Raw genomic sequence first — 9,066 nt, 5'->3', positions numbered from 1 at the left:
CCCACCCCCCCAAAAAAAAAAGCCACCAGAAACAAACAAAAAGACTAGGGAGAAAGTTGCTATTCTGTTTAACTATACACAACATTTTTATCACACACAGAGGAGGCAGAGTAACACAAGATGAGGGTGCTCAGACACCTACACACTTTCTCTCTCTGAAGTAGTAAGTCCATTCTGAACTGTTAGGTAAGAGGCTATATGCTGTCTGACATGTACCAATGTGAAGATCTATTCGAAATATAGCTTGACTATCTGCAAATGTACCTCATGGGCAATCACTCTGTATCACTTGGCTAAGAGGTAAACAGAGACAAAAAGGTCCTCTCAGACAAGGCTAGACTTAAGTTACATCAGGCTGTACATTAAACATTAGACCAAGACTGATTAACCAGTTTTGACGCCTTGGTCTCCTTAGGAAGAAGGTCCTGTTGAGCTAAGGTATAGGTCAATTCATGAGAACATCTGGCCTACATGCTTTCAACTCCCCAGACTTGCTCCAGGTGAAGCATTTCAATCTGTTCCCCTCACACTAAGTCTGACATTTTGCTCATAATGAGTTTGTGCCAAAGATGGTGAGATTTAGCACAGAAACAAGCAGAAGCCATTTCATAGTTCAAAACAATGGCCAAGAAATTCTAAACTAGGAAAGCAGAGAGGTTTTCCAGATGTACATGTACTTCCAATTTCCACACCTGGAATTATGAAGTGATGTGTCACTTTGTAATGTTTTTTGCAACTGCAAAAATAAAAAAGGAAGCAGAGGCTGTCTTTGCTCTTTAGCTACAAACTATCCTAGACCTATAGGACTCATGACAGAAGAGGCAAGAGGTGTGGAAACAGTGTTTCAAAACAGTCATAATAGCCACAAGACAAAAAAGTCATTCTAAACAATACATTTTCTGTCCACTAAGACTGTCTTTTACTCCATTGAATCACACTATTACAAATATGCAACAACAAAAATACTGTGTTCTGCAGTTTACAAGCCTTTTGATGAAAGGAGAAAGCTTGTAACCTAATTCTAATTGGAACATGAAAAATCTCCTTACACGTGCATTTATAGTGATATTCTATAGTGTTTTCATTCTCAGCAACATGTGACCAAATCATAAGCTATGTAATATCAGTCTAACACCCGCTCAGCAATACAAACCATTATAACCGGAGTAAGCATTTTCATAGTAGTGTTATGCAAGTTATTCAAGACAGTAGTTCTTGGAGCAAATTATGTGAAGCCTAAGTGCAATACTCCTCTTGTAGCTGAACTTACAATTGCAGGACAGACTTTGATAACCAATAAACTTTTCTGCATATTACAGGCACCACAGTCAAATTCTGACTAAACCATGTTGCCTTAAACACATTCTGGAAAGGCTTGCAGTGCTAAAAGCTTTGTGTCTGATTTCACTACAACAGGATGCAGGGGGAGAATAGGAAGAAAGCACACATGCATGCACACTCAAAAAGAAGTTGTGGGTAAGGTCAAAGAACATAGTCCCAGCGCTTGCCCTTAATGCAGCACAATAGAACAGAGAGCTCCTGCTTTCCTGCAACTCTCCCCTGCACTCCAGGCCCTTGAGGGGGAATAGCATCTCATGTTAACTTCAGTCATTTAGTACTGCGCTCCTCAAATATAAGAGAGCTAAAAGTTTAGTCCAAACCCTATGATGTTTAAGAGTTTAAAATAAACTTTGTCTAAGTCCAAGTTAAGGGGGAAAAAAACCAAGCCCAAACTGTTTATAGCAACTTTCATCCCGCATAGTAAAACTAAGCCAGGCAGCTACTTACCCTGTTCAGACTGTCCAGTGACCAGAAAGCAGCGTACACAGGAAAGCATAAACTGCCTGCAATCTGTAGAGTTATGTTTTTTAAAAAAGAAACACTACATATCAATGAGAAATACCTTTAGAGCCACAAGTGTAATTACTTAGATTTTTGTTAGAGCGGAAAATTTCTTTAGCCCAGCTACTTTAGCTTTGATATTTGACAGGCATTGTGCCTTGTCCCATGGTTGGTCAGCTGAGATGTATTTCATCTCTCTTTCTAACTTGTAAAAGTCAGTACAAGTTACTGACTTTTACCATAGACATACACATTATTCCACCCTACTTTACATAGACTAGTTGTTCCACACAGAAGAAGTAACTACTTAGGCCTGCTTGTGCATATGAAAAGAGCTTAGCCAATTTTTTTTTATTTTTTTTTTTCCCAAGAACTGCATAGAGGAAGCTAATGACCATGGTTACCACAAAAAAAAAAAAGCTATCCTCAGTGGAGAGAGCTTGCCTTTCAGCTCTACAGCATGTGTAGTATTCAATTTCATGGTGGTAAATACTGCTAAGATGATGAATAGTGCCTGCAAATTCAGGATACAATCACTGCAGCAGACAGAAGTTTAAACCCATAACAATCAACTCTTCAGTAAGCTGTCTTCATATTAACTTCCAAGTTCACTATGGCACCTTAGAAGGAGCAATGCCTTTAATACTTCCTGCTTCAAAGCCAAACAGGATGCCACAGCCCTTCCTCTCAAGACTGAAGTCCATCATGGAAGTTAACATATTTCTTTAACATATTTCTAGGAAAACAAAAACACTGAAAAGAGTTGTTTTTCTGTTTTAGTGCATGATTGCTTTTAATAGTCAATACAAGATTCAAAACATTTCAGTTAATCCTCTTTCTCACAGGACAGAAAACAACACAACTTCACTTTGGAGGACCACCTTTAGCTTTCTGGCACATTTTCCACATCAAGTGGTGGTGTTTGGTTGGTTTTTCTTCTTTCAAAAAATTTCAAAATCACTCCCTATAGCTGTGTGCAAAATATACCTATGCAGTGAAACTACAGTTCTGTGAAAACACAGCAGACTGAGCATCTGCACTTCTTCAGTAACTGTAGCTGAGCAAGTGTCTTAAGTTGGCCTTGTTACTTACTGAGTAGAGCCAAGTTTTGTGCTACAAGACCAAGGTGGTATGCCAGAAGATAGGAATGAGCTCTTGTTCAAAATGGTATATTAAAAAAAAAAAAATCAGAGTGAAATCAAATGAAGACACGTTCTTGCTTCTGATGACAGCACCGTAAGGAACTCTTACATAGCATCCTTACAGGTTAGTACAGTACTAGAAAAATAGGAAAAACCACAAGCTTTGGTAGGAATTTTGTCAGGCTCCTAACGCACAGGAATTGAAAGTAATGAGTTAATGTTTTAAGGTACAACATATTGATAGTTTCTATACACTCCTGAAATAGGTAAGTTACCAGAAAAAACTAGTAAATACAAACTAATGCAAAGCAGATCCATGACAATTAATTTCTCTCAGCATTAAGCAAACAAGTTTGCTTTCAAAATTTCAGTTTAAATGCTTTTGGTTTTATATTGAAATTGTTAATACATAAATTTGAACCAGAATAACTGGTAGAGGATGAAGCAACAGAATTCTACGTTAAGAGTGTTTTCAGCACGGTTAAGACAGTAACACAGCATTCCAGTTTTTAAAACGTCCTTCTGAGGCAGCAGCAGTGATGGGAACTGCTTGCTTCAATACAGTCTGTGTTCTGTGTTCAGTTTCAAACCAAGACATGGGCAGTGGTATTTGGCACCCTTATAAAGCATCTACAAACAGCAAGCGCTGTTTCCCATTTACAAGGTTGATGTGGGGGAAGCATAAAAAAGAAAAAAATCAGATGAGCTGTAATTAAGTTAGAAATTTTAGAACTATCATCAAGCTATAGGATTATATCGTGCCCTCCATATGAAAGCCACAATTCATGACTGAGGCACGACTTTCTCTACTGCTGTTTCTCTTTAGCAAATTATGTCACTTAAATAAGGGGACTCTTGTCTCATTATAGTTCTGCTCCACTGTCTGGCACTAGAGTGAACATAAGCAGGAACTTGGGTGTGTACATAAGTAAATATTTTGTCACTGTTATGTACATTTCACATAACTGAAACTAATTGTGAAAAGTCATTCCACATTCATCACACAACAGTTTAAGATCTTAAGAGGCTAAGCAGAATAAAAGCTCTAAAAAGAAATGCAAACATATTACAACAGAAAAAACAATCAGTGAGAGCAGGTGACTTCTTAATAAAGGACTTTTACAGATGCAAGCATTCTATTAAAGATATATTGGGGAAGTAACATATGCCAAAACACTTGTAAAAACACTTGAATAAAGGAAAACCATTACCTTTTGCTTAGGGCTTTAAGCTAGGTCCTACAAGATCCAGGTTCTAGACAAGACTCTTGTTCTTGGAGGTTGGACAAATTCCTGCACTCTTGATAGGGCTACAAACTCCCATTTATTTTACAGTTAACCAAGATCTTAACAAGAAGGACAAACCAACCAACCAAATTTAAGTTCTAGTATTAAAGATATGAACACCAGAGATCTGAGGTTAAACAAAACAAAAGTCTCCCATAAATTACACTCTACAAATGCAAACTGCAGTATGTTTTGCTAGTTCACAGTGACACTTTGCCATGAGAACTTGCATAGAGACACTGAATAAACATACTAGAATGATTTAACCCATATTAGTACTTAAAACTTCATTCTTGGAACATTTGAGTTTACAATAGTAGCAAGACTGACCTAAAATATCAGAGATACTAGGAAAAAAGACCTCTCCCGAATGAGTAAGAGTTACACAACTTTACCAGTTACGTGTCATAAACCAGTATGTCCCATGTAAACCTGCCTCTGAAACACCGTATTTTACTAAGAACATTACCAACTGCCTGGGGAGTTTCTGAAAACCAGCAATTACAAACTGCTGCAGGCAGTTTGTAAATTCTCAGATAAGGGATTAGAATGAACAGCTTAAATATATTTAGCTTCCTGGTTTTGTTTTGCTCACTTTGTTTGAATTCTTTCATGATGTCCATCTCCTTCACCCTTAAAGTAACATTACTGTAATTGAAGATACACATTTAGTCATTTGTACTCCAAGCTTTTCAGTTTCAGCAATGACACACTTAAATCTTATCTAAGAAACTGAATTCAACTCTACATACTCCATTCCAGATTACTGGCAAATGAAAATAACCCTTAATTAATTTGTTTTCAGTTTAGCCATTCTTAAGGAAAAGCGTCCACAAGTGCTCTGCATCAGTGCAGTTTAAACCACCCAGGCTAAGCTGATGCAACTTTCCAAAACATTCAGTGCTGCACCCAAGAGGCTCAGCATCTTCTCCTCAAGGAAGAAGATGTGTACAACCCTAGTCCACTTTGCATTTGTTATCACAGACGTGTAAAAACACTGCAAAGCTTAGCATGAAGCTTACTGCATTGCGCAGGATTCTAGTAAGATTCAGCCTAAGGAAATCCGAGTATATAAAAAAAAAAAAAAGGAAACAGAAGACTACAGAGAGGAGCAGCAAGAAATTAACTCTAAAAGCCAGGAGTAGCAAGACATTGCTTTGTGCAGCAGCAAAGCTCACCCTCTGGAAGCACCACAGTTCCACTGATAGCAGCAACTTAGTTTTTGTTTGCAAAGTTTATAAAGAATAAGTGGGATGTCCTTGAAACTTAGACATGGCAGTTGCAAGTTAACCTACATAAACTGGGAAAGGTAAGCAAAAGCAAGACACCTGCTTTCTTTTTCAGGTACCTCTGAGTGAACAGGATGTTCTCCTTTTCTAGGGTTACACATCTGAGAAAAGAGTATTTTATCTGGAAAATTAAATAGTTAAATATTGAATCTGTTTTTTCACACATGAAGTCTTCCTGAGTGATCATGCTCAGGAATTATTTTCTTTGAGGACTGAGACCTGAACACTGTTTTATTAAGAACCATTCTATTTGCAATGATAAACTCAACAGCTTCAGACACTGACAAGCTATTTTAATATCTTCATCTGCACAACAGACTAGACTTCAGTATTTTTTTAATGCCATCAGACTGCAAACAAGAGGACCCACACTTGACACTGCATATTTTGAAAGGGACTTAACGCACAGTAAGGCAGGAAGTTTTACTCAGCAACCACAAGCATGACCTCAAGGCACAGTAGTCCCCTTGTATTACAAATACTACATACATGTTAGCTAGAGGGCAAGTAACAGGTTTTCCTGAAGCTGACTTAGTTTTGGTATACAGTTTAGTCCTACTGAAATTTGTATCAACAGCGATAAAGTAGACTTCCAACACCAACTGCATTGGTAAGAAGTACTTTATTCTTTATATTACACATATCTCCACACAAGAGCTATGCTGGGGAAAAGAAACAGCAATAACATTAAGTGTCCTCATATAGGAGACACTTGTGGTTGTTAAAGTTCTAGAGCCTCACTAAAACAGTCAGGTTCAGTACAGTTAAGAAATATCTTTCAAATAGGTGCAGAATGGACAAGACAGAGCTATCTGTGTTACATAAAACTTCCCCATCAGCAGCTCTTAAGGTCTTCAGCATCTGCTGGGACAGTGGTGCCTGGATGCCTGACATTCTTAGTGTTCGCTGCATCTTTGGGGACAGTGGTATCCATGGTACAAACAATTCTCCCAGCAGACAGAGATCTCTGGAGACAGTGGACCCAGTGTTACATTAATCTTCCCAGCATCTGTTTGGACCACTGCAATACCATATCCATACTAAATAAAATGTCACAGCATCTGTATTGTCCACTCCGCAGATAGGATCAAAGAACATTGTAGGACACCAACCCATCAAAATTAGAGAAAAATCCAAAACAAAGATGTATGCAAATTAATTACAAATATCTGCATCTTCAAAGTGCATTTCTACAGAACGTAACTGTAACGAGCCATTTCTTCAAAAACCTTCTTTTACATTCCCTGGTCCTTAAAAAACTACTCATTTTTTAAATGCAACACTTGTTTCAACATTTTTTTGAATTTTGTTAATCCTTCAAAATCAATACACTACTGTCCAGTCTTCATACTTTTATTTGGTATACTAGTACACTATAGATAAAGAATTCTCAGGTTTTTTTAGAATGAAAAATACTTGAGATGAAGTCTCTTACTCAGCTCTCCCAGAGACAGGGAGGTATGGGCGGTGTGTGTGGTGGGGTTTTTTTTTTTCTTTAATTGACAGGGAAATATGAAGTTTTTCACAATACTGCATCCACAATATAATACTTCTGATGTCTACTTAGAACATTAAGTTTTGAATTCAGAAGAAAACTAGTTTATGAAAATAAGATTGTTAAGCCCTACCATTTTTGTGTTTTAGAATATTACAGTCACAAGATGCTTTTACGATCCAGAAAAATAGATGCTCATTAACACACCAACCATGGCTGAATATTTAAAATTTAAGGGTATACAAAGTCTTTCTAGATTCAGATACCAACCTAATACTACCCAGTAGAAAAAAAAAAATAAAAATCCATCTTTGCTCTCTCCAAGTTCCCATTTCTCCACTGTGTAAGTTCACTTCAAGGACAGTACAGAAACCAATCTCATTAGGGGCCTTTATCTACATGCTATTGTCATCACCTTACAATTTCACCTAAACTTTTTCCCCCACACACACTCCGATTTGTCCAAATACCCCTTGTGACTACAAATACTACACAGGGTATGCTTGAAGAATATTTTCCTGAAGGAGACACACAAATATATGTTTCTCTAAAAATCAGACATGGATTATAATTTTTTACTGAAAAGCAATGCAAAACCTATCCAAAAGGAAAAAAAAATGAAAGCAGTAAATTAAGCCCTAGATTATTTAAGTTAGGTTAAAATAAAGAGCAAGTTATTGGTTTCCTAGAGGAAAAAGTACCTAAGGCTATAAAGTCTCCAAAAATCTGCCCTGTCAAGTAATAATACACATAAGCAACTATATTAAATCCCATTTTAAAAGCAGCTTGTTTTTTAGGCAAACCTTTTAATAAATGTAATTTAAAGTGAAGCTTGCCAAAATTCCGGTAAGGCCCGCCATCTCAGAAAATATCATGCACCTGCTCAGTTTATGCTAATACTTCTACAGAACCATTCACCTATATGATTAACTGTGTATGAATTAATAGCCATTAAGCGGCTTGAGGATAGCTATATTTGAGGATAGACATTTGATTTTCTAAGGTCTTAAAAAAATCAAAATATTAGAAATGCATTAAACTGGACAGCAGCTAGTCTACATTGTATCATAGGAGTTTTATTATCTTGTCAGAAGATTATGCAGTAACTACTTGTCACAAGGATTTTGAGCTAAACTTAAGCCAGAAACCGTGCGGTGTTAATAGAAACGTACCCTGCCGCTAAGTCAAGAAGTTTAGTTCAGCTGCACTTCAGGAAGTTGAGGAGTGGCTTCAATGGAGCAGACTTTTAGCAACAAGAAAAAAAACCCGAACCCTACTGCAACACACCTTTACAACACCATTATGATCTCTATAGTAATCCTTTATCCTCCCAAGCTGAAATCAGGCATTCTGAAATCCCCTCCTCTTCAGCTAGGTACATGGTACTGCTCTAAGTGGTATGCACACATTGCCAACACCAAGAACATACAATTTGACTAGCAAACGAAGTACGCTCCATGCATTACGTATTTGCAAGAGAAATCAAAAAAGCAGGTGCCCTCCCTAATTAGAGGGGCCTCTTTAAAGAGTAAAATTAAGACTACTTTACAGGTAAAACGTGAACACTCTAGAGAGGGAGGAGACCGCAAACGTAGGATTGCTCTTCTCAGGCTCTGTCCTGTTGACATGCAGAGGTCTTCTGTGAAAGAGGTTCTCTAAGTGCGTACCTGTGGTATGCCATGCGTTTAATCCACCTGCGCCGTTCCCAACTTACCTACTCAGCTGTATATGCAAAAGCTCGCACTGCTGGCAGTTCCTCCTCTAAAGGCAGCTGGAAGACTTTTTTTGGAGCCTCAGTGCTCTTAGGTTAGGGCTTCGCAGTTCCTTATGGCCAGGCACTGCCACCACTGAGGCAGGGGCGCGCAGAAGCAGCTAGAAAGTTTGCCACCTTCCCCTGCAATTCGCTCCTCTCACAGCCTCAGACTCTTCTCCTTCCTGGCGAAAGGGACTGGCTTTGAGGGCGTCAGCGGAGGCCACACTTCTCGGAGAGGTTTCCCGCCCGCAGCGCTACC

The 9,066-nt window shown here is 38.2% G+C and overlaps 1 protein-coding gene across 1 annotated transcript in view; it reads right to left on the bottom strand.

Moving 5' to 3' along the window:
• Positions 1 to 9,052, bottom strand: part of SGMS2 (sphingomyelin synthase 2) — a 29,842-nt gene extending 20,790 nt beyond the window's left edge. Inside the window, exon 1 of the mRNA XM_009649187.2 lies at positions 8,769 to 9,052. The gene's annotated coding sequence lies outside the window, so the exon portion shown is untranslated. The remainder of the gene's footprint in view (positions 1 to 8,768) is intronic.
• Positions 9,053 to 9,066: the final 14 nt, after the last annotated feature.

This window comes from Egretta garzetta, unplaced genomic scaffold, assembly GCF_000687185.1.
Source record: "Egretta garzetta isolate BGI_Z169 unplaced genomic scaffold, ASM68718v1 scaffold41, whole genome shotgun sequence".
In the NCBI taxonomy this organism is placed as follows: Eukaryota; Metazoa; Chordata; class Aves; order Pelecaniformes; family Ardeidae; genus Egretta; species Egretta garzetta.
This window is presented reverse-complemented; position numbering and strand designations above follow the sequence as displayed.